General features: G+C 41.6%; 1 protein-coding gene across 6 annotated transcripts in view; it reads left to right on the top strand.

Annotated features, from left to right (window-relative positions):
- LOC129864123 (astrotactin-2-like) overlaps window positions 1-25,608 on the top strand; it is a 485,619-nt gene that overhangs the window by 336,720 nt on the left and 123,291 nt on the right. Inside the window, exon 1 of one of the 6 annotated variants that reach the window (XM_055936747.1) lies at window positions 1,902-2,265. The exons of 4 other annotated variants lie outside the window; for them this stretch is intronic. The gene's annotated coding sequence lies outside the window, so the exon portion shown is untranslated. Of the gene's footprint in view, window positions 1-1,901; window positions 2,266-7,380; window positions 7,487-25,608 lie in introns of those variants that run through there. One more of the 6 variants, XM_055936748.1, reaches the window with a different exon arrangement.

Here is a 25,608-nt window from a genome sequence, read left to right on the forward strand (position 1 = left end):
TCTTGAGTCCTTCTGTCTCTCACTCTTTCTCACAATTTGGTATATAGTCTGCATATTTTTTCAGACCCTGTCCTCGGGTCTGGAAGGTGGTGTAATCCCAATGGAGCGCAGGAAGGACTTGGCGTCAGGTACAGAATAAAAGATGTGGGTCTTGCTCTCATGGGTGACGCGCAACTTCACAGGGAACATCAGAGAGTATGTGATGTTTTTGGCTGCCAATTCTCTCTTGATCCCGTCGTAATCTTTTCTTTTCCGCAACAGCTCTGCAGAATAGTCATTGAAGATAGATATGCGCTTGTCCTTGTGGAAACGTTCTCCCTTGGTTCTCCACAGCTGCATTAGCTCCTGTTTCGCTTCGCTCCGGACCTGCTCTGGGCTGCAGGTGCCATTCTATGGGCCCTCTCCATGATCAAAGGTGTAGCAGCATCGATTTCCAAGACCTCCTTCAGCATCTTGTCCACAAATGTAGACCTTTTCTGCCCCCTTTCTGCATTGGTTTCGACCCCAAAAATGTGAATATTATTACGACGCAAAAAGTTTTCCAACAACTCTGGAAAACGTTTCAATTCCTCTACCTGGCACATCAGGTAGTTAATAGCCTGGTTTTGTAATAACTTTCCATCGTGTTTTCTTTTCAATGTGGTTCATCCCTTTATTAGTTTTCTTCAGTGCAATCTTCATGCCGTTGATAGAGGTTTGCATTTTGCCAATTGAGGTGGCTGTTTCTCATCTAAATAACTTCAGTTCTGGCATGAGAGATGAACATCTGTCTCTGTTTCGGCTGTAATGGCGGCCTCTACCATCTTGTGTAGATGGGCTCGGTGAGCGACTTAAACACGGTAAACATAGCGAAATATCTTCTCTTTGATGCCGTCCTTCACTTTTGAATACTTATCCTTACTTATTGCCAGTTCGATTTAGAAGGTCAAACATGTACTTTTAACTTGTGAAGTTCAATTTAGGCCAAAATTGTCAGAGCCTGATTAGCACACAGCCTTTTGCCAGAATGACATGCAGGGTCCTCTATTTTTCTTTAAACAGGTGGGGGTCAAAAAAGGTGGACCTTTTCATGGATCGCCACTGACTGAAGGAGTTGAAGTCTGAGAGGGTTTTCAACAAACTTGTTTCATGTAGCCGAGAGTCGTAACTAACCTCTCACTCTAAAGAGAATAAGGGTAAAGTTTATCCAGTTAAATTCATTTTTTTTTATGCTACTCTGCCATTGGGTATAATGATATACATAATCCCACTTCAATTAGTACCATCACACTGAGAGGCAGTATATTATGTGACATAATCACATTTAACCACACCGTAAGATGTCACTCTGCTCCTTCTGTAATGAAACGGTCACCCCAACCAGCTCTTAGCTGTCTTGGCCCATTACTATGATCAAACGCATGGCAGCTTGTGTGTGACTTGGTAGAGTTGTGCAGTGACTTACAAATACAGCATGTATTAGGATGCATAACATGAAAATATGAACTCCCTTGATCTTATTCTTCTAGGACATTCAACTCGAGTCCTTTCATACAACTCACCAATTAGAAGTACTTTAATGAAACGCCTACGGATCCCTACCGCATATGTCCCAGTCCTTACTTGTCTGAAAAGATACACAGCATGTGAGTCTCTATTCCTCTTGTCTCCATTGAACCTACAATAAGGAGAAGCAGCACTCTAAAATGTGAATTAGCAGTGACCTCTATTGATCAAAAAAAGTACTACTTTGTTCAATTTGCTTTTTGTCCACTGCAATGCTGCTCTCCTTGCCTGTTAACCGGCCTCTCTGTTTAGAAGCAGCAATTTACTACAGTATATAGGCTACAACGAGAAAACACTGGTGTTAGCTAGGTTACCACTCATTTGATTTCATTCCCTCTCCCCTCTTCCTTTCTTCCTCTGAGAGAATTAATGCTCTGAAGCACTCCTCATTGCTTTGAGTGTAATGAAGAGGCAGTGTGTCGGGACGGAGGACACTAACCACCGGTCATGGATCCCCAGCCCCCTCATGGCTGATTGCACTGCCATCTGTGAGAGAAAGAGAGAGAAGGAGAGCAATAGAGAGGGAGAGGGTAGAAGAGGGAGGTTATAGGCAGGCTAAGCCCATTTAGCCAGTTAGCTCACCCCATCGCCTGCTCTACTCTGCTCCTCATCTCTATGGACGTATGTGGGCTGCCAGAGTTCATCCAGCAGCCTCAAACTCAGGCGGAAGGAGATATGATGATGTAAAGGCAGAGACTTGGAGAAATGAGACACGGAGAGGTGAGCAAATGGGTGGAATAGGAGAATATAGGCCCATGTGGATCGAAGCTAATGATTGTTTGCATCTGTTTCCCAGGGGGCGATGAAGAAGGAGAGGAGGGTACTGTAGAACTTGAATTATACATGATGGCAGCTGAGGTTCTTATTAGCATTTTTCACCTAGATATAGCTCGCCGAGTCTATTTCGCAAGTGAGTAGTTTGCGTGCACCATGACAGCTAACGTTAGCGTTACAAGCTTACAACCACTGACTGTAGCTAAAATTAGTCTAGCTATCTGCATGCGCATTATCTGTCCGCCTCTGTCATGTTTCCGAGGGGATTATTTTTCACAAGCACAATTCCAACATGCATTTTAAGCTCTACCTACCCAAACTTGTGATTTGTTGGGAGAGTTGTCTGTCTGAAGAGCACCCTACCAGGAATTTGTTTTCTCCCCTTTTTGAAGTGGCCAATAACATCCAATATGATCCCCAGACCTAGTGCTGTTGCCCTAGACTTCAGATTTCCAAGACGACCTGTTCCTTATAGACTAGTGTTGTCATTTCAATGTTATGTCTTCCCACCATAGAAAAACATAACATAATACTCCTCCATCAACAACTCACCTCATCTGCAGCACACACTTAGTCAATGGCACCAACTGTCGAGCTTAATCAACATTGACACGTTTCAGTAATACGCTTACATGAAACAACTCTTTACGGGCGGGGAGAGTTAAATTGACTTTAATTAGTCTTACATAAGGTAAACGGCCCTGATTGTTTCATTACGGCTTGACTTAGTCAGTATTCCTGCCGCATTCTCCTAATAACTCTTTAATTCTTCATTTTGGGCATTTTTTTCTCTTTTATGAGGGTGATAAAGTGGAGAGTGTGCCAAAGCGCATTGTGAAAGGGTACTCTGGGGTGACATTGTTGCTTTATCATTGTTATGGTATGGCTGCCGGCCCTGTCTCATTACCCATTCCTTCAAACAACAAGATATTAAAGCTATTAAGCATATTAAACAGCATTCGGATCCAGCTCTCCACCGCAAGACTCATAAATCTCATACGGTAAAAATCATGGCGGTGTATTGGAGGATTGTTCTCAAGGCCAAAGTGGGGAAAGTGGGAAAACTCAAATCAATAGGATGGAAAAAGAGGATGGACTTTGGAGCTAGTTCTTACTGTATGCTCATCGCTTACAATATTAGCGGAGCAGCCATGGGACCCATTATATGATCATTTCTGTCGTGTAGGCAAGGGGTAAAACAATATATGTTTAAATGTTGTTTATGAAAATCGCTAGCAATAACAGAATAAACACATTTTAAATGACATACCTACGGTAGAAATAGGGGAATATCTTGTAATGATGTAAACTTTATTTTTCAACTCCTAATATTGAGCTCATTACACTGACTGGTGTTTAATCGAGTTTTGGCTTAACTGAATGGATAATAAAGACAGAATGCAATAATACATTTTATTTAATAGTCCTGCGAATGGCCTCTTTTCCGAGGGAAAATCCTCAGAGCCAGATCATGTGATGGCAGGTATTTCAAAAATATCACACTTACATAATCATTCACACCCCTGACTCAATACATGTTATAATCACATTTGGCAGTGACTACAGGTGTGAGACTTTCTGTGCTTTGCACACCTGGATTGTACAATATTTGTACATGTGTTCTTTTTTACAATTCTTCATGCTCTGTTGATTGTTGATCGTTGCTAGACAGCCATTTTTACATCTTGCCATAGATTTTCAAACCGATTGAAATCAAACTGTAGCTAGGCCGCTCAGGAACATTCAATGTCGTCTTGGTAAGCAACTCCAGTTGCGTTTGTGTTTTAGTTTATTGTCCTGCTGAAAGGTGAATTTGTCTCCCAGTGTCAGTTGGAAAGCAGACTGAACCAGGTTTTCTTCAAGGATTTCAAGGAGTCTTTAGGTACCTTTTGGCAAACTCCAAGCGGGCTGTCATGTGCCTTTTACTGAGGAGTTGCTTCCGTCTGGCCACTCTACCATAAAGGCCTGATTGGTGGAGTGCTGCAGAGATGTTGTCCTTCTGGAAGTTGTCCTTCTGGAAGTTTCTCCCATCTCCACAGAGGAACTCTAGAGCTCTGTCAGAGTGACCATTGGGTTCTTGGTCAACTCCCTGAACAAAGCCCTTCTCCCTCGATTGCTCAGTTTGGATGGGTGGCCAGCTCTAGGAAAAGCCTTGCTGGTTTCAAACTTCTTCCATTTAAGAATGATGGAGACCACTGTGTTCTTGAGGATCTTCAATGCTGCAGACATTTTTTGGTACCCTTCCCCAGATCTGTCCCTCGAAACAATATTGTCTCGGAGCTCTAAGGACAATTCCTTCGACCTCATGGCTAGTTTTTTGCTCTGACATGCACTGTCAACTGTGGGACCTTATAAAGACAGGCGTGTGCCTTTCCAAATCAAGTCTAATCAATTGAATTTACCACAGGGGGACTCCAATGAAGTTGAAGAAACATCTCAAGGGACGATCAATGGAAACAGATTGCACCTGAGCTCAATTTCAAGTCGCATAGCAAAGGGTCTGAATACTTATGTAAATAAGGTATTTCTGTTTAAAATGTTTAAAACATTTGTTAAAATAAAAACTGTTTTCACTTTGTCATTATGGGGTATTGTGTGTTGATTGTTGAGAAAATATATATTTTTTATTTAATCCATTTTAGAATAAGGCCGTAACGTAACAAAATGTGGAAATTAAATCACATAACAAAATGTGAAAAAAATCATGGGGTGTGAATACTTTCCGAAGGCACTGTAGGTGAATGACATTCCGCACATTGCTAATGGGAAAGTGGAGAAGAAGCAAGACGCTATGTTGATGATGATATGTTTGTTAACAAAGTAAATTATGTTATACTTACAGGTTAAAGTTAAACGGGGTGATAGCATCATGTTGTGGGGGTGCTTTGCTGTAGGAGGGACTGGTCACTTCACCAAATGGATGGCATCATGAGGCAGGAAAATTATGTGGATATATTGAAGCAATTTCTCAGGACATCAGTCAGGAAGTTAAAGCTTGTTCACAAGTGGGTCTTCCAAATGGACAATGACCACAAGCATACTTCCAAAGTTGTGGCAAAATTGCTTAAGGACAACAAAGTCAAGGTATTGGAGTGGCCATCACAAAGCCCTGACCTCAAACCCATAGAACATTTGTGGGCAGAACTGAAAAAGCGAGTAAGGAGGCCTACAAACTTGACTCCGTTACACCAGCTCTGTCAGGAGGAATGGGCCAAAATGCACCCAACTTATTGTGGGAAGCTTGTGGAAGGCTACCTGAAACGTTTGACCCAAGTTAAACAATTTAAAGGCAATTCTACCAAATACTAATTGAGTGTATGTAAACTTCTGACCCACTGGGAATGTGATGAAAGAAATAAAAGCTTAACTAAATAATTCTCTACTATTATTCTGACATTTCACCTTCTTAAAATAAAGTGGTGATGCTAACTGACCTAAGACAGGGAATTTTTACTCTGATTAAATGTCAGGAATTGTGAAAAACTGAGTTTAAATTTATTTGTCTAAGGTGTATGTAACCTTCCGACTTCAACTGTATAATCAACCCATCAGTAAAAAGAAGAAATAGAAACTGCTAGGAAATAGCTGATTTCATTTATTTCTTTTTCTTTTTGTAATTTCTGTATTTCATAGCGCTAAAATGTTTCTGTATAGCTGGCAGAGCGGAATCTGGCCAACAATCCGGCAACCCAGAGCTTATGTTATCTTCCTCACAAAAGCCTGTCTGGCTGGGCTGGCTGGCTTGTGTTGTCTGGATGCCCATTTGGGGGCCCTGCTGCCTGAATGAAAGGACCAGACTGCACATCTTCTTCCCACTGTTCATTCAGTGTTCAGTCTGTGGCAGCTTTTAACAAGCCCTCTCCACACTGCCTTTTGTGCTTCTCTTCTTCTATGAAGGATAATAATTATTCAGTTTTGGCCTACATCAAAACACCATTGCAACCCAGGATTTTCAAAGGCTCTGCACTGCACAATATGTCATATTTCTGTGTGCGGGACTTCGGACTGTCTCTATGGGTTCAGTGGGATGTGTGGTGTTTGGAATGGGCTTATTTTGTCTGATTAACACAATCTATACATAGTGTAGCTGCTAGTTCTAGTCTCAGCCATAAGACTTCTGGCAAATGAAAGCTGGGTTTTACAGAGCTTCTGTATTTCAGTGGAATGTTTTTTGTTTGTCTGTTTTTTTACCCATAATGCAATGTACTGCACTTTTGTTATTATCTTCACAATAGGAACTAGTCTGGACTAATTATGGTCTTTCCAATAGGTCCAGACTTTTAAAGGTTGATACCTTGGATGAAGGAAATAATCTATTTCCAAGACAAAACAACAGAGGTGGAGTTTTTGTCTCGCTGTCTGAGAGGCTTGAACAGGGACATGCTTTATACAGGAAATATCTGGTGAACAAATCTCTCTGGTGAGAATTTGGTTTCAGCTTGTCTGTGGTAATACGGGCTGTCAAGTGGTTCTGCCCACCGCAATTGGCAACCGTTAAGCTCATGACCGGAGCTTTAGATTTTTAACACCAATCAGGGAAAGTATCCTAAAGAAGTGTGTTACATCATATCTGGCTATTTCAAATTTGAGCGACAGCCGCATTAAGTGAGAAGAGTGCGATAGATGGAGGGAGAGAGAAATAAAGAGAGAGAGAACTATACTGAACAAAAATCAAAATGCAATGTGTAAAGTGTTGGTCCCATGTTTCTTTACCTGTGGGATTGTCTGAGATCAGCCACCGGGACAGCTGATGAAACTGAGGAGTATTTCTGTCTGTAATAAAGCGCTTTTGTGGGGGAAAACTCCCCAGTGGGTTTGTCTAATGTGTGTCGGCCTATTAGGGCCTAATGAATTCATTTCAGTCGACCTATTTCCTTATATGAACTGTAACTCAGTAAAATCATTGAAATTGTTACATGTTGCGTTTATATATTTGTTCAGTATTTAACCAAAACGAGACTCACTCCTCAAATTGTAGTTAGAATCAACTATGATTATATACAGTATACACTATCTGCTGCCATATTCCACCGTCTGATGGAGTTTATCCAGACCGTAACAGCCCCCTCTCTGTTCACAGTGAAAACACACAAACTGAAGAGGTGTTATTCTGAGGGGTTTGGAGCAAGCATCCCCCTTACTGTGAGACTGAGAGAGCACCCACATCGTAAGTGCTTTATTTAAGATAGGATCACTTTAGATCAGCATGACGTGGGTCTGGTCTCTGCTGCTTGCTTATAACATAGTTTCCCTTTCTGTTCCTTGAACTTCAGTAGGGCATTAGAATGGTCTGTCTTCAAGTTAATTATGATCCTTATTGATCTAATGGTCCATTCACCAGGTTGAGAAAGGACACTGTATTGTATCTGAGTTCAGATAGTATTATCAGATTAGTTTTAGTTTTAGAATACTTGGAGCGTTTGCTTGAGCCAGCATGAAGTGCCAGATGGGTGAGGTTGGTACTTTTGGGAGTATTCCATTGGTTCCTTTGCGCCGGGAATGTTCAAATAATATTTTAAACCGAGTGACCTGCATTTGGCTGTCATGAAGTATGCATGTTGCTGACTTCACTCATGCCCTAAAAGCCAGACTTCACCCTGGATCCCCTCTCGTTCCACTGACTTATCATTCAATCAGATTCTTCATGAGGTACAAGAGGGAAGTCAGGAGAGGATGTCAAAAAACAGTACGACTTATGGGAGATAATGAGTAAAATATTGTTTAAACTTGTACATAATCTGGTTAAACATTGCATTTTGACAGTAGTAGATATGTAAATATTTCAGCATTGCGCCCCATGTTGAGTGTGTTCTCTCATAATTCATAACCTGGCTATTTAAATAAGGTAGTCAGTGTTAGGAGTCATTCGGAACATGTCTACACAAATAGTACATATACATGCAGCCAGCTAGAGAAGCAATTCCCGCGAGCTAAAGAAGTGAACAGGAAAGACAGGGTTTTCAGACTCAATTTGTGAGTAATATCCATTTTTTATTATGGTAATGTGCCGGTGAATTAATATGTATGGTATTGGTCTACTGAATCCTAAGGAGCAAAGCAGCAAATTGTAGTATTGTGTCACGGCTGCTAGGTAGGTGGGTGTATGACTAGATTCAGGTCTCTCTCTCTGAGAGGGGATGTGTAAATTGACACATACAGTTTTGGAGTGTTTATCCCTCAGCTTACGCCATTGTTTAAGTTCACCATGAGGTTGAGGCTGGCTGAAAGATTTGTATTTCACACTCCAAATAAAAACCACAGCCAACAAATGAATCCCAGTTTTTTTATTTATTTTTTAGAACTCATAGCAATATAGTATTGTGTCCATTATGCTAAGATAGTCAGACTGCAATGCGATATTGTATTGTGATTCATTCCACTATGCAGTAACGGTGGGGGTGTTAAATGAACTTGATGAGAATATACAGTAACTGCTAAAATAAAGGAAACACTTGATTAAATGAGGGATACAAAGTAGAATCTATGCCATGGTGCATTGAAGCTGTTCTGGCTTGCGGTCGCCCAACGCCCTATTAAGACACTTTATGTTGGTGTTTCCTTTATTTTGGCAGTTACCTGTATACACTGAGTATTCCAAACATTAGGAACACCTTCCTAATATTGAGTTACACCCCACTCCCCTCCACACTTTGCCCTCAGAACAGCCTCTATTCATCGGGCATGGACTCTACAAGGTGTCAAAAGCGTTCGACAGTGATGATGGCCAATGTCAAGTTGGTTGGATGTCCTTTGGGTGGTGGACCATTCTTGATACACACGGAAACTGTTAAGTGTGAAAAACCCAGCAACGTTGCAGTTCTTGACACAAACTGGTGTGCATGGCACCTACTACCATACCCTGTTAAAAGGCACTTACATTTTTTGTCTTGCCTATTCACCCTCTGAATGGCACACAGACACAATCCGTCTCAAGGCTTAAAAATCCTTTAACCTGTCTCCTCCCCATTGTCTACACTGATTGAAGTGGATTTAACAAGTGACATCAATAAGGGATTATATCTTTCACCTGGATTCACCTGGTCAGTCTGTCTATGTCATGGAAAGAGCAGGTGTTCTTAATGCTTTGCATACTCAGTGTACTTGTATTCACTAGATGACTGACAGGGGGCGCTGTTCTGAATTCCTCAACCGCCGTAATGATATTCCTCATCAACCGCCGTAATGATATTCCTCAACCTCCCTAATGATATTCCTCAACCTCGCTAATGATATTCCTCAACCTCCCTAATGATTTCCTCAACCGCCGTAATGATATTCCTCAAACGCCGTAATGATATTCCTCAACCTCCCTAATGATATTCCTCAACCTCGCTAATGATATTCCTCAACCTCCCTAATGATTTCCTCAACCGCCGTAATGATATTCCTCAAACGCCGAAATGATATTCCCTAATGATATTCCTCAACCTCCCTAATGATATTCCTCAACCGCCGTAATGATATTCCTCAACCTCGCTAATGATATTCCTCAACCGCCGTAATGATATTCCTCAACCTCCCTAATGATATTCCCCAACCGCCGTAATGATATTCCTCAACCGCCGTAATGATATTCCTCAACCTCCCTAATGATATTCCTCAACCTCGCTAATGATATTCCTCAACCTCCCTAATGATTTCCTCAACCGCCGTAATGATATTCCTCAAACGCCGAAATGATATTCCCTAATGATATTCCTCAACCTCCCTAATGATATTCCTCAACCGCCGTAATGATATTCCTCAACCTCGCTAATGATATTCCTCAACCGCCGTAATGATATTCCTCAACCTCGCTAATGATATTCCTCAACCGCCGTAATGATATTCCTCAACCGCCGTAATGATATTCCTCAACCTCCCTAATGATATTCCCCAACCGCCGTAATGATATTCCTCAACCGCCGTAATGATATTCCTCAACCTCGCTAATGATATTCCTCAACCGCCGTAATGATATTCCTCAACCTCGCTAATGATATTCCTCAACCGCCGTAATGATATTCCTCAACCGCCGTAATGATATTCCTCAACCTCCCTAATGATATTCCCCAACCGCCGTAATGATATTACTCAACCTCCCTAATGATATTCCTCAACCTCCCTAATGATATTACTCAACCGCCGTAATGATATTACTCAACCTCCCTAATGATATTCCTCAACCTCCCTAATGATATTACTCAACCGCCGTAATGATATTACTCAACCGCCGTAATGATATTCCTCAACCTCCCTAATGATATTACTCAACCGCCGTAATGATATTCCTCAACCTCCCTAATGATATTCCCCAACCGCCGTAATGATATTCCTCAACCGCCGTAATGATATTCCTCAACCGCCGTAATGATATTACTCAACCTCCCTAATGATATTCCCCAACCGCCGTAATGATATTCCTCAACCGCCGTAATGATATTCCTCAACCTCCCTAATGATATTCCCCAACCGCCGTAATGATATTCCTCAACCGCCGTAATGATATTCCTCAACCGCCGTAATGATATTCCTCAACCGCCGTAATGATATTCCTCAACCGCCGTAATGATATTCCTCAACCTCCCTAATGATATTCCCCAACCGCCGTAATGATATTCCTCAACCGCCGTAATGATATTACTCAACCGCCGTAATGATATTCCTCAACCTCCCTAATGATATTCCCCAACCGCCGTAATGATATTCCTCAACCGCCGTAATGATATTCCTCAACCTCCCTAATGATATTCCCCAACCGCCGTAATGATATTCCTCAACCGCCGTAATGATATTCCTCAACCGCCGTAATGATATTCCTCAACCGCCGTAATGATATTCCTCAACCTCCCTAATGATATTCCCCAACCGCCGTAATGATATTCCTCAACCGCCGTAATGATATTCCTCAACCGCCGTAATGATATTCCTCAACCGCCGTAATGATATTACTCAACCTCCCTAATGATATTCCTCAACCTCCCTAATGATATTACTCAACCGCCGTAATGATATTCCCCAACCGCCGTAATGATATTCCTCAACCGCCGTAATGATATTCCTCAACCGCCGTAATGATATTACTCAACCTCCCTAATGATATTACTCAACCTCCCTAATGATATTACTCAACCGCCGTAATGATATTCCTCAACCTCCCTAATGATATTCCTCAACCGCCGTAATGATATTCCCCAACCGCCGTAATGATATTCCTCAACCTCCCTAATGATATTCCCCAACCGCCGTAATGATATTCCTCAACCTCCCTAATGATATTCCCCAACCGCCGTAATGATATTACTCAACCTCCCTAATGATATTCCTCAACCTCCCTAATGATATTACTCAACCGCCGTAATGATATTACTCAACCTCCCTAATGATATTCCTCAACCTCCCTAATGATATTACTCAACCGCCGTAATGATATTACTCAACCGCCGTAATGATATTCCTCAACCTCCCTAATGATATTACTCAACCGCCGTAATGATATTCCTCAACCTCCCTAATGATATTCCCCAACCGCCGTAATGATATTACTCAACCTCCCTAATGATATTACTCAACCGACGTAATGATATTCCTCAACCTCCCTAATGATATTCCCCAACCGCCGTAATGATATTCCTCAACCGCCGTAATGATATTCCTCAACCGCCGTAATGATATTACTCAACCTCCCTAATGATATTCCCCAACCGCCGTAATGATATTCCTCAACCGCCGTAATGATATTCCTCAACCTCCCTAATGATATTCCCCAACCGCCGTAATGATATTCCTCAACCGCCGTAATGATATTCCTCAACCGCCGTAATGATATTCCTCAACCGCCGTAATGATATTCCTCAACCGCCGTAATGATATTCCTCAACCTCCCTAATGATATTCCTCAACCGCCGTAATGATATTCCTCAACCGCCGTAATGATATTCCTCAACCTCCCTAATGATATTCCCCAACCGCCGTAATGATATTCCTCAACCGCCGTAATGATATTCCTCAACCGCCGTAATGATATTCCTCAACCGCCGTAATGATATTCCTCAACCTCCCTAATGATATTCCCCAACCGCCGTAATGATATTCCTCAACCGCCGTAATGATATTCCTCAACCGCCGTAACGATATTACTCAACCTCCCTAATGATATTCCTCAACCTCCCTAATGATATTACTCAACCGCCGTAATGATATTCCCCAACCGCCGTAATGATATTCCTCAACCGCCGTAATGATATTCCTCAACCGCCGTAATGATATTACTCAACCTCCCTAATGATATTACTCAACCTCCCTAATGATATTACTCAACCGCCGTAATGATATTCCTCAACCTCCCTAATGATATTCCTCAACCGCCGTAATGATATTCCTCAACCGCCGTAATGATATTACTCAACCTCCCTAATGATATTACTCAACCTCCCTAATGATATTACTCAACCTCCCTAATGATATTACTCAACCTCCCTAATGATATTACTCAACCGCCGTAATGATATTCCTCAACCGCCGTAATGATATTACTCAACCTCCCTAATGATATTACTCAACCTCCCTAATGATATTCCTCAACCTCCCTAATGATATTCCTCAACCGCCGTAATGATATTCCTCAACCGCCGTAATGATATTCCCCAACCGCCGTAATGATATTCCTCAACCTCCCTAATGATATTCCCCAACCTCCCTAATGATATTACTCAACCTCCCTAATGATATTACTCAACCGCCGTAATGATATTACTCAACCTCCCTAATGATATTACTCAACCTCCCTAATGATATTCCTCAACCTCCCTAATGATATTCCTCAACCTCCCTAATGATATTCCTCAACCGCCGTAATGATATTCCTCAACCGCCGTAATGATATTCCCCAACCGCCGTAATGATATTCCTCAACCTCCCTAATGATATTCCCCAACCGCCGTAATGATATTCCTCAACCTCCCTAATGATATTCCCCAACCGCCGTAATGATATTCCTCAACCTCCCTAATGATATTCCCCAACCTCCCTAATGATATTACTCAACCTCCCTAATGATATTACTCAACCGCCGTAATGATATTCCTCAACCGCCGTAATGATATTACTCAACCTCCCTAATGATATTACTCAACCTCCCTAATGATATTCCTCAACCTCCCTAATGATATTCCTCAACCGCCGTAATGATATTCCTCAACCTCCCTAATGATATTCCTCAACCTCCCTAATGATATTCCTCAACCTCCCTAATGATATTCCTCAACCGCGTAATGATATTCCTCAACCTCCCTAATGATATTCCTCAACCTCCCTAATGATATTCCTCAACCTCCCTAATGATATTCCTCAACCGCCGTAATGATATTCCTCAACCTCCCTAATGATATTCCTCAACCTCCCTAATGATATTCCTCAACCTCCCTAATGATATTCCTCAACCGCCGTAATGATATTCCTCAACCTCCCTAATGATATTCCTCAACCGCCGTAATGATATTCCCCAACCGCCGTAATGATATTCCTCAACCTCCCTAATGATATTCCTCAACCGCCGTAATGATATTCCCCAACCGCCGTAATGATATTCCTCAACCTCCCTAATGATATTCCTCAACCGCCGTAATGATATTCCTCAACCGCCGTAATGATATTCCCCAACCGCCGTAATGATATTCCCCAACCGCCGTAATGATATTCCTCAACCTCCCTAATGATATTCCTCAACCGCCGTAATGATATTCCTCAACCGCCGTAATGATATTCCTCAACCGCCGTAATGATATTCCTCAACCGCCGTAATGATATTACTCAACCTCCCTAATGATATTACTCAACCTCCCTAATGATATTCCTCAACCGCCGTAATGATATTCCCCAACCGCCGTAATGATATTACTCAACCTCCCTAATGATATTACTCAACCTCCCTAATGATATTCCTCAACCGCCGTAATGATATTCCCCAACCGCCGTAATGATATTCCTCAACCGCCGTAATGATATTCCTCAACCGCCGTAATGATATTACTCAACCTCCCTAATGATATTACTCAACCTCCCTAATGATATTCCTCAGGAGGAACAGCCTCCTTAGGAATGAATGTGAATTTACAGTATTTCAATGTAATGTTTCAAAGACAAAAATCCATGCGTTTGTATTTATTTTTGCAGTGGGGACTGCAACATAAGAACTCTATCAAAAATTCTTTAAAAGGATTGGCTTCTGTTCAGTTCATATAATACTATGTATTGTTTAAAAAAAGCGTATAATAAAAATGTTCAAAAACATTTATCAAAACCTGTAGCTGTTGAAGTGAAAGCATTTAGGTTTCCTCTACATTACAAAGCAACACACTGTCAATTACAATAATGTAAAGCTAGAGGAGTTAGTGCATGATCCCATAATAATATGCTTTCAATATTGCTGACCAATTTAAGATCAATCTGATGTAAAGTTACTCCCACACGAAGCCAGTAAAAAATAAAATATAATAGTCAAGGTCAATAAATGACTCTTAGTACAATAAACCTAGGAACTGGTTCACTCAGACTGTAAAAAACACTGGGTTCACTGGTGACCTTTTTTCTATACATCATGTCGTGTAGTACTAGGCTGGCTGCTAGCTTTAACTACATTCATTGTCAATGCACAATATTTGTTCAACAGTTGTGAAAGGACTATTAGAAAAGCAGTTCAATTCTACATATGAATCACCACTTCATCCATGCTTAATAACATCAACAATGAGTTATCGTTTTGTAAGCTAGCTAGCATACACTGACTTTTGCTTACATGTCCTGCTATGGTTAGGCTACACAGTACCACAATCTGTCAGGAGAAGTCTGTCTCTCAAAATAGACCTAAAAGTATTTAGATACTTACATATAAAATGTCTTCTTACATCCCTTGAATTGGTGCTGGCTGCATCGATATGCCTCACATCGTTGCCTTGTTGACAAGTTGGCTATTTTAATGTGGGGATATTGTTTTTCCCTGATTCACTTCCATTAATCAAAGCCTTGAAAGGAGGCTTTGATAATGGCAGTATGATAACAGCATCCCTAACACAAACATAGGCACAGACATTTGCATACAGACACATGATAACATACACACTTAACACACACGTACACATGGATTTTGTGTTGTAGATATGTGGTAGTGGAGTAGGGGCCTGAGGGCACACACTTAGTGTGTTGTGAATTCTGTAATGAATGTAATGTAATGTTTTTAAAATTGTATAACTGCCTTAATTCTGCCGGACACCAGGAAGAGTAGCTGCTGCCTTGGCAGGAACTAATGGGGATCCATAATAAATACAATACAAAAAAGGCTCTTATTGGCCAAGACATAGCATCAGCTATCGAGGGTTTAGATACGTCATTGGTGATATTTCTGATGGTTTCCATTGGGACCTGAGTGTTGCTTGGATCCCACTGCCAGAACACATGTGGTTTAATCAGGATTCACAACCAGGCTCTCTTGTTCACACGGCCATTTGCACAACGACTACAGCTGTCGGCAGCCATAGTGATCATTGCCCTCGTTCTGCTTTGAATGGGTGCCAGTGTGTGGTTTATGAAGAGACAAAGCTCCTTCAGCACAGCATTGTAGTCATCTGTAAACATTCCATTCACTGTGAAGAAAGTGGTTATGATACAAAGTGATATTTAAGAGTCCATTAAAGGGTCAGGAATTTGACTTCCAATGGATTAGCACAGCTCCCATACAGAAAATTAATATACGGCCATATACCAAAGAATGTGACATACAGTATATTTGAAGATACATGATCATATATTTAAAACCCATATATAAATGTGACATACATTTTAAAATATATGGTCATATATTTCAATAACATACACTGAACAAAAATATAAATGCAACATGTAAAGTGTTGGTCCCATGTTTCATGAGCTGAAATAAAAGGTCCCCAAAATGTTCCGTAAGCATAAAAAGCATATTTCTCTCAAATTTTGTGCACACAATTGTTTATATCCCTGTTAGTGAGCATTTCTCATTTGCCAAGATAATCCATCCACCTGACAAGTATGGCATAGCAAGAAACTGATGAAACAGCATGATCATTACACAGGTGTACCTTGTCCTGGGGACAATAAAATAACAGTTTTGGCACGCTGACTGCAGGAATGTCCACCAGAACTGTTGCCAGAGATTTGAATGCATGTATCTACCATAAGCCGCCTCCAACGTCATTTTAGAGATTTTGGCAGTACATCCAACCGGCCTCACAACCGCAGACCACGTGTAACTAACCATGCCAGCCCTCCACATCCGGCTTCTTTGCCTGCAGGATTGTCTTGAGACCAGCCACCCGAACAGCTGATGAAACTGTGGGTTTGCACAACCGAAGAATTTCTGCACAAACTGTCAGAAATCGTCTCATTGAAGCTCATCTGAGTGCTCGTAGTCCTCACCAGGGTCTTGACCTGACTGCAGTTCGGCATCGTAATCAACTTCTGTGAGCAAATGGTCACCTTCGATAGCCGCTGGCACGCTAGAGAAGTGTGCTCATCACGGATGAATCCCAGTGTCAACTGTACTGGGCAGATGGCAGACAATGTGTATGGCGTCGTGTGGGTGAGCGGTTTGCTAATGTCAATGTTGTGAACAGAGTGCCCCATGGTGGCAGTGGGGTTATGGTATAGGCAGGCTGAAGCTACAGACAACTAACACAATTGCATTTTTTCGATGGCAATTTGAATGCAAAGAAAAAGCTTGACGAGATCCTGGGGCCCATTGTCGCAAGGATCTGTACACAATTCCTGGAAGCTGAAAATGTCACAGTTCTTCCATGGCCTGCATTCTAACCAGACATTGAGCATGTTTGGGATGCCCTGGATCGACGTGTACGGCAGAGTGTTCCAGTTTCCTCTAATATCCAGCAACTTTGCACAGCCATTGAAGAGGAGTGAAACAACATTCCACAGGCCACAATCACCATCCTGATCAACTCTATGTGAAGGAGATGTGTAGCGCTGCATGAGACAAATGGTGGTCACACCAGATATTGACTGGTTTTTTTGATCCACCACTACCTTTTTTTAAGGTATCTGTGACCAGCAAATGCATATCTGTTTTCCCTGTCATGAGAAATCTATTAGGACCTAATGAATTGATTTCAATTGACTGATTTCCTGATATGAACTGTAACTCAGTAATATCTTTGAAATTGTTGCATGTTGCGTTGACATACACTTAGGTTGGAGTCATTAAAACTCGTTTTTCAACCACTCCACACATTTCTTGTTAACAAACTGTAGTTTTGGCAAGTCAGTTAGGACATCTACTTTGTGCATGACACAAGTAATTTTTCCAACAAATATTTACAGATTATTTCACCGTATCACAATTTCAGTGGGTCAGAAGTTTACATACACTATGTTGACTGTGCCTTTAAACAGCTTGTAAAATTCCAGAAAATTATATCATGGCTTCAGCAGCTTCTGATAGGCTAATCGACATGATTTGAGTCAATTGGAGGTGTACCTATGGATGTATTTCAGGGCCTACAATTCAAACTCAGTGCCTCTTTGCTTGACATCATGGGAAAATCAAAAGAAATCAGCCAAGACCTCAGAAAATAAATTGTAGACCTCCACAAGTCTGGTTCATCCTTGGGAGCAATTTCCAAATGCCTGAAGGTACCACGTTCATCTGTACAAACAAAAGTACGCACGTATAAACACCATTGGACCACGCAGCCATCCTACAGCTCAGGAAGGAGACGCATTCTGTCTCCTAGAGATGAACGTACTTTGGTGCGAATAGTGCAGATCAGTCCCAGAACAACAGCAAAGGACCTTGTGAAGATGCTGGAGGAAACAGGTACAAAAGTATCTATATCCACAGTAAAACAAGTCCTATATCGACATAACCTGAAAGGCCTTCAGCAACGAAGAAGCCACTGCTCCAAAACCGCCATAAAAAAGCCAGACTACGGTTTGGAACTGCACATGGGGACAAAGATCGTACTTTTTGGAGAAATGTCCTCTGGTCTGATGAAACAAAAAGAGAACTGTTTGGCCATATTGACCATCGTTATATTTGGAGGAAAAGGGGGAGGCTTGCAAGCTGAAGAACACCATCCCAACCGTGAAGCACGGAGGTGGCAGCATCATGTTGTGGGGGTGCTTTGCTGCAGGAGGGACTGGTGCACTTCACAAACTAGATGGCGTTATGAGGAAGGAAAATTATGTGGATATATTGAAGTAACATCTCAAGACATCAGTCAGGAAGTTAAAGCTTGGTGTCAAATCGGTCTTCCAAATGGACAATGACCCCAAGCATACTTCCAAAGTTGTGGCAAAATGGCTTAAGGACAACAAAGTCAAGGTATTGGAGTGGCCATCACAAAGCCCTGACCTCAATCCTATAGAAAATGTGTGGGCAGAACTGAAAAAGTGTGTGCGAGCAAGGAGGCCTACAAACCTGACTGACTTACACCAGCTCTGTCAGGAGGAATGAGCCAAAATTCACCCAACTTATTGTGGGAAGCTTGTGGAAGGCTAACTGAAACGTTTGACCCAAGTTAAACAATTTAAAGGCAATGCTACCAAATACTAATTGAGTGTATGTAAACTTCTGACCCACTGGGAATGTGATGAAAGAAATAAAAGCTTAAATATATAATTCTCTCTACTATTATTCTGACATTTCACATTCTTAAAATTAAGTGGGGATCCTAACTGACCTAAGACAAGGAATTTTGACACTGATTAAATGTCAGGAATTGTGAAAAACTGAGTTTAAATGTATTTGGCTAAGGTGTATGTAAATTTCCAACTTCAACTGTATATACTTATTTTATTAACAAAGTTATGCACTAACAATTCCCCTATGTGAAAAAGTAATGACAGTCAATAACTGGTTGTGCCATCTTTAGCGGCAATGACTGCAACCAAATGCTTCCTGTAGTTGTTGATCAGTCTTCTCACATTGCTGTGGATTAATTTTGTCTCACTCTTGCATGCAGAACTGCTTTAACTCAGCGACAGTTGTGGGTTTTCAAGCATGAACTGCTCATTTCAAGTCCTGCCACAACATCTCAATTGGGATTAAGTCTGGACTTTGACTAGGCCATTCCAAAACTTCAAATTTGTTGCCTTTTAAACATTTTCATGTGGACTTGATTTTGTGTTTTGAATCATTGTCTTGCTTCAGCTTACAGATGGATGACCTGACATTCTCCTGTATAATTCTCTGATACAGAGCAGAATTCATGGTTCCTTCTGTTAAAGCAAGTTGTCCAGGTCCTGAGGCAGCGAAACATCCCCAAACCATCACACTACCACCACCATGCTTGAACTTTGTCATGAGGTTCTTACTGTGGAATGCAGTGTTTGGTTTTTGCCAGGCATGTCATCCAAAAAGTTGACTCATGTTTGCCAAAAAAGCACCTGGATGATCATCAAGACTCTTGGAAGAATATTAAATGGACAGATGATTCAAAATTATATATTTTTGGATGACATGGGTCCCATTATGCCTGGCGACAACCAAACACTGCATGTTCAAGGCATAGTTCACTTTTTTTTAGACCTTATAGTCAGATGGCTAACAAAAAACCTATGGGTGGTGATGGGGGCAATTAGTCAAAGTTTAATGTTTGTGGCCAAAATCCCCTCAAGTTAATAGTGGCTATTTAACTCTAAATCATGGATTACAGTTTCTCCTGGCCTTACTTTCAGGGTAAGGAACTATCTGACTAAAGGTGTAAAAAATGTGAATTTTCAAATCAATCATTGCAAATAGGGTATTAATGGTCAAGGATTTCTTATTAAATTTTATCTGATAAACTTTTTACGTATTTATATGGATTTTTTTTAATTAAAATTTTATGAGCCCAAACCCAACCCCTTACTGTTTTTTGTGCTTTTTATCTTCTAGTTGTTGCTTTCCATCCACAGAGGCTGTCATGAAGCGCTTCCCGGATGCAAAAAGGGACAATTAAAACAGTGAAATGGCTGAATTGAGAAGTGATGAAAACATTAAAAAAAGGAATATAGGATTAAATTACCTTTTTAGTGTTTTGTGTCGTTTGTTCTAACGAAATTGAGGGAATAAAATATTCAATATTTTGTAATAATTACATTTCCTCTGAATCCAACTCAAATCATTAAAGATTATACTGTACATGCATGTGTGACGTGTGTTAGTCAGAGAAAGACAGAAATAGAAAAGGAAAGAGAGAGAGAGCAACAACCAAAAAATATGCTAATATCACAATGACAATATTTATTTCTGTCTGGATGTGATCTCAGGTTGCCCAAACGTTGATACTGTATTATTGTATTATTGTGTTAGTGTGGACACCATACAGAGAAAGAGTAGCCTCTAGTGGCCGAGACACACATTGCACCACATTGAATCCACTCTCCCTCCCCTATCCCTTTTTCTTCTCATTAATTATGTATTAAAGGAGTGTATAAAGAGGTGGTTTTGGACTCTATGATTATATACCCATGAGAGCACATCATCGTTCGCCTTGGCCAATATAATCTAATACGGGTGGGTATTAGGATGCGGGAGAAACATAATTTGGCAATGGATCATTTCACCAATGCGTGGGAGGACATCTTAAGAGGGGAATGACTGTGTAGTAATGGAGTTTGAAGATATAGCACAGTGGTTCTCGAACTAACCCCTGGGGGGTTGTGAGGAGGTTTTGGGGGGTTACGAGTGTGAAACTGAAGGTGAAAAAAATACATATTTTTCATAGGCTACATATTACATTTGGATTTTATATTTCCGTCTTTGCCTATTTGATCTGGTTACTAACATACGCCCACGGTATTGCACAAAATTCATGTGTCAATAACATCTAATTTGTGCTTCAGAACCAAAATGTTGGGCATCTTGACTGTTGACCAAAGACCAGTCAGAAGCATTTGCGCGCAAAGGTGGGAGCGCATATCCAGATTAGTGAACAGAAAACACTTGTTTCATTTTCTCTGGTTTTGCCTGAAAAAAATTATGTTTATATTCTCAATATGAAATACTGTTAAGCAATCTGCTGCGGACACATCTTTGCCAGAACAATTGACTTCCTGGCAATTCTATTGATCATTTTCATATTTCAGATAGGCCTAGTTTAGTAGGCTACTGGCTATATAAGAAAGCTGTAACATTGCACTGCCTTCAATACTTATGGGATGAAGATGTAATAAACTAGGCAAAAAAAGAAACGTCCTCTCACTGTCAGATGCGTTTATTTTTAGTAAATGGTGGCATTGTCATGCTGGAGGGTCATGTCAGGATGAGCCTGCAGGAAGGGTACCACATGAGGGAGGAGGATGTCTAACCCTAATGCTGTGGTAGCCATGCTAGTTAAGTGTGAATTCTAAATAAATCGCAGACTGTGTCACCAGCAAAGCATCCCCACACCATAACACCTCCTCCTCCATGCTTTATGGTGGGAAATACAGATGCAGAGATCATCCGTTCACCTACTCTGCGTCTCACAAAGACACAGTGGTTGGAAAAAATCTCCAATTTGGACTCAAGATCAAAGGACAAACTTCCACTGGTCTAATGTCCATTGCTCGTGTTTCTTGGCCCAAGCAAGTCTCTTCTTAGTATTGGTGTCCTTTAGTAGTGGTTTATTAACAGCAGTTTGACCATGAAGGCCTGATTCACACAGTCTCCTCTGAACAGTTGTTGAGATGGGTCTGTTACTTGAACTCTGTGAAGCATTTATTTGAGCTGCCATTTCTGAGGCTGGTAACTTTAATGAACTTATCTTCTGCAGCAGAGGAAACTCTGGGTCTTCCATTCCTGTGGCGGTCCTCATGAGAGCCAGTTTCATTATAGCGCTTGATGGTTTTTGCGACTGCACTTGAAGAAACTTTCAAAGTTCTTGACATTTTCCGTATTGACTGTCTTAAAGTAATTATGGATTGTCATTTCTCTTTGCTTATTTGAGCTGTTCTTGCCATAATATGGACTTGGACCTTTACCAAGTAGGGCTATCATCTGTATACCACCCCTACCTTGTCACAACACAACTGATTGGCTCAAAGGCATTAAGGAAATAAATTCTACACATTTACTTTTAAGAAGGCACACATGTTAATTGAAATGCATTCCAGGTTACTACCTCATAAAGCTGGTCGAGAGAATGCCAAGAGTGTGCAAAGCTGTCATCAAGGGAAAGTGTGGCTACTTTCAAGAATCTCAAATATAAAAAATATTTAGATTTGTTTAACACTTTTTTGGTTAATACATGATTCCTTATGTGTTATTTCATATTTTTGATGTCCTCACTAGTATTCTACAATGTTGAAAATAGTGAAAATAAAGAAAAATCCTTGAATGAGTAGGTGTTCTAAAACTTTTGACCTGTGTACATTGTGCTCGTATTAATACCCCCTCCCTAGATATAAAATCAATATGGACACACACACACAGACTAGCTCTTGTATGGTACAGAATGCTGGAGTTGGTATGGTTACTCAGAGCCCCAAGGAGCCTGCGTGCCTATTACCAACAGGCCCAGTAAAGGTGGATTGTGGGAGGAGAGAGAGAAGGAACAGCTCAGAGCTCAGACAGCGAGATAGAGGGAGTCACCAGGGAGAGTGCTGAGACAACAGAGAACAATCGCTGCACACTACCCTCGTCCACTCAAAGAGGTTATCTTCTGTGTTTAGCAGGAAGAGGCAGGCTTTGGTGGGTGGTGGGAAATGTCTAGCACAAACAGTACAGCTTCAAGTAAGCTATTATAGTCAGGAATGTTAAGTGCGTGTGTGTGTGTGTGTGTGTGTGTGTGTGTGTGTGTGTGTGTGTGTGTGTGTGTGTGTGTGTGTGTGTGTGTGTGTGTGTGTGTGTGTGTGTGTGTGTGTGTGTGTGTGTGTGTGTGTGTGTGTGTGTGTGTGTGTGTGTGTGCGCGCCTGTGTGTGTGTGTGAATATGCTAGATAGAAAGGAAGCAATTCAGAGAGAAAGAGTTGCAGCAAATCAAGAGAGCAAGAAATGGAGAAAGTTCTTCATATTTCCACATCGACGCGTGGGCCTGAATATTTATTAACACTGGACCTATTGTCTGTCTCATTGCAACAGCAAATTGTGCTCAACTCAACATGGAGGCCCTTATTGAAATTGAGATAGTTTAGCCCATTTGGAGGCATGTAGGCAGCACAAGGATAAAGCTGGGCAGGACAGCTTAGTCTCAGCCCTCCTAATGAACACACAGGGGTACTGAATGAAACATACAGGATGGTAACATACCATGCTCACAACAGTGGAACGCATACAGACTACACTATAAACCTCACAGGTGTGTGTGTGTGTGTGATGGTGGTGGGGGGGTTCATCAATAACATCCCTCACTCCATCCTGTTGTCTGCTTTGTTATGTATATTTTTTATTGTCTGCTACTTACAGACATTCTGGTTTTAAAGCTAATATTGTAATGAGTAATTGCTGCTCCTGCATTTCAAAACAGCTTTTCACCAACAATATTGCTAAAATGACTTATTGTACGGATAGGGAAAGGGAAAGATAGAGGGGATACATGTTATAAATAGCCAATTGGAAGTCTGTTTTGAAAGCTGGGTTAATTCTTCTCCTTTATCCACCATTGTGTTTCATCCATGTTGGCATCTCCTCCGTCATGTTTCAAGAGCCGACGACAGCAAGCGAGAGTCTAATCACACTAAAGTGATCACCACTCCACTGAATCCACTTTTCTTTAGAGAGAACGGCGCGTCTAGAATCTACGAGTGCCACTTCCAATCTCATTCTCATTCTTAACCCAATTTGCCACTTCTCCAGCAGTGTATTGATACAAACAATAACACTTTTCTCCAATAATGAGCAGCAAAAAGACCTCTCGCTCCACTGTTGCTCTCCTGGCCAAAACACACTGCAAAGTAAATAAAGGAATGAATAAGGTGCCCAGGTGGACGACAAGGACACAGTCTTGTTTGGGTGTGAAAAATCCATAAAGCTTCATATCGGAGGGGCCATGTCCCTCCAGGTTCTCGTTCCACACCGAGCTCCCAGCTCTCTCTCTGACTTAATTTGGTAATCGATATGGTTTCTGTGAGCACAGCAGGGGGATCTTTTTTTTACGGCACCTCTCCTCTCTGCCCTTGAGTTTCCTCTCCAGTCTCGGGGTAAAAGGAGGCTGTGATTGCCTCTAACAGCCTCTGTGGTTAGGGGGAAAGCTCTCCTGGAAGACAATGAGAAGGAAAGGTGGAGAGTAGACAGTAGACAGACCTCCAGACAGAACACATGAAAGTGAGAATCAGATAGAGCGAGAAAAGGAACAGCTCAGAGCTCAGACGAAAAGATAGAGGGAGAGTCACCAGGGAGCATGCTGAGACAGCAGAGAGCAATTGCTGCACGCTATCCTTGTCCGCTCAAAGAGGTTCTCTTCCGTGTTTAGCAGGAAGATGCAGGCTTTGATGGGTGGTGGGAAATGTAAATGTCTAGTACAAACGGTACAGAGATGTAAAACAATGTAAAAGAGAAGCTGACCTCTCTTTTCTCTGAGACATGTTTCATTCACCATGAAAGAGTATTATGGGTCTATGTCTGTATGTCTGTCTGTGTGTCTGCTGTCCTCCATAACCCAATAATGTCCAGCACAATAGCATGTATAACCGTGTGTATAACATGAACTGCATCACCACACTCACGTATGTTTTTGAGTCTGAAACTGGAAGGTCAGATTTAAAGAAGGGGCGTAGCCAGGAAAAAGCTTGTTTATGCTCAATCTGATTGGATGGTCCTGGCTTCCCAGTGGGTGGCTCTGTGTCCACTCAGGCCCACCAATGCCTACACCCCTGATTTAAAGAAAGGGTCAATGCAATTGAGAAGTATGAAAGCTGAGAATGTAGAAGTATGAAGTAGAAACACAATTTTCTAGGTTAGAGGAGTAGACTGGATTGTGGCATTGGACTTGCCTCTTCCTCCCTTTCTCCCTCCTTTCTTGACTTCTCTCGCTTTCCATCTAATTTCTCGACCTCTCCCTCCATCCATATCCCTTTCCCTGCCCCCTTCCCTCTCATTCCTTCTCCAGCTGAGAGACAGAAGTGCAGAGGATTCCAGGGCAGAGCTTATCTCTCCCTGCAGGTCCCTGTCCTGTTACCAGTCTTTTAAAGGGCAGCCAACCGGCACACTCTCTCACATTCTCCACACAGTCAGTCAATTCCCCCATACTACTGCAACCAGACACTGGTCTCTTTCTCCCCAGTTAGACCTCTAAACTATCACACTACAATACATCTCCTTACTATGCTGTTGAGATACTTGATCCAACCAGCGAGTTGTGGTAACAGTC

The sequence above is a fragment of the Salvelinus fontinalis genome, chromosome 10 (assembly GCF_029448725.1).
Source record: "Salvelinus fontinalis isolate EN_2023a chromosome 10, ASM2944872v1, whole genome shotgun sequence".
In the NCBI taxonomy this organism is placed as follows: Eukaryota; Metazoa; Chordata; class Actinopteri; order Salmoniformes; family Salmonidae; genus Salvelinus; species Salvelinus fontinalis.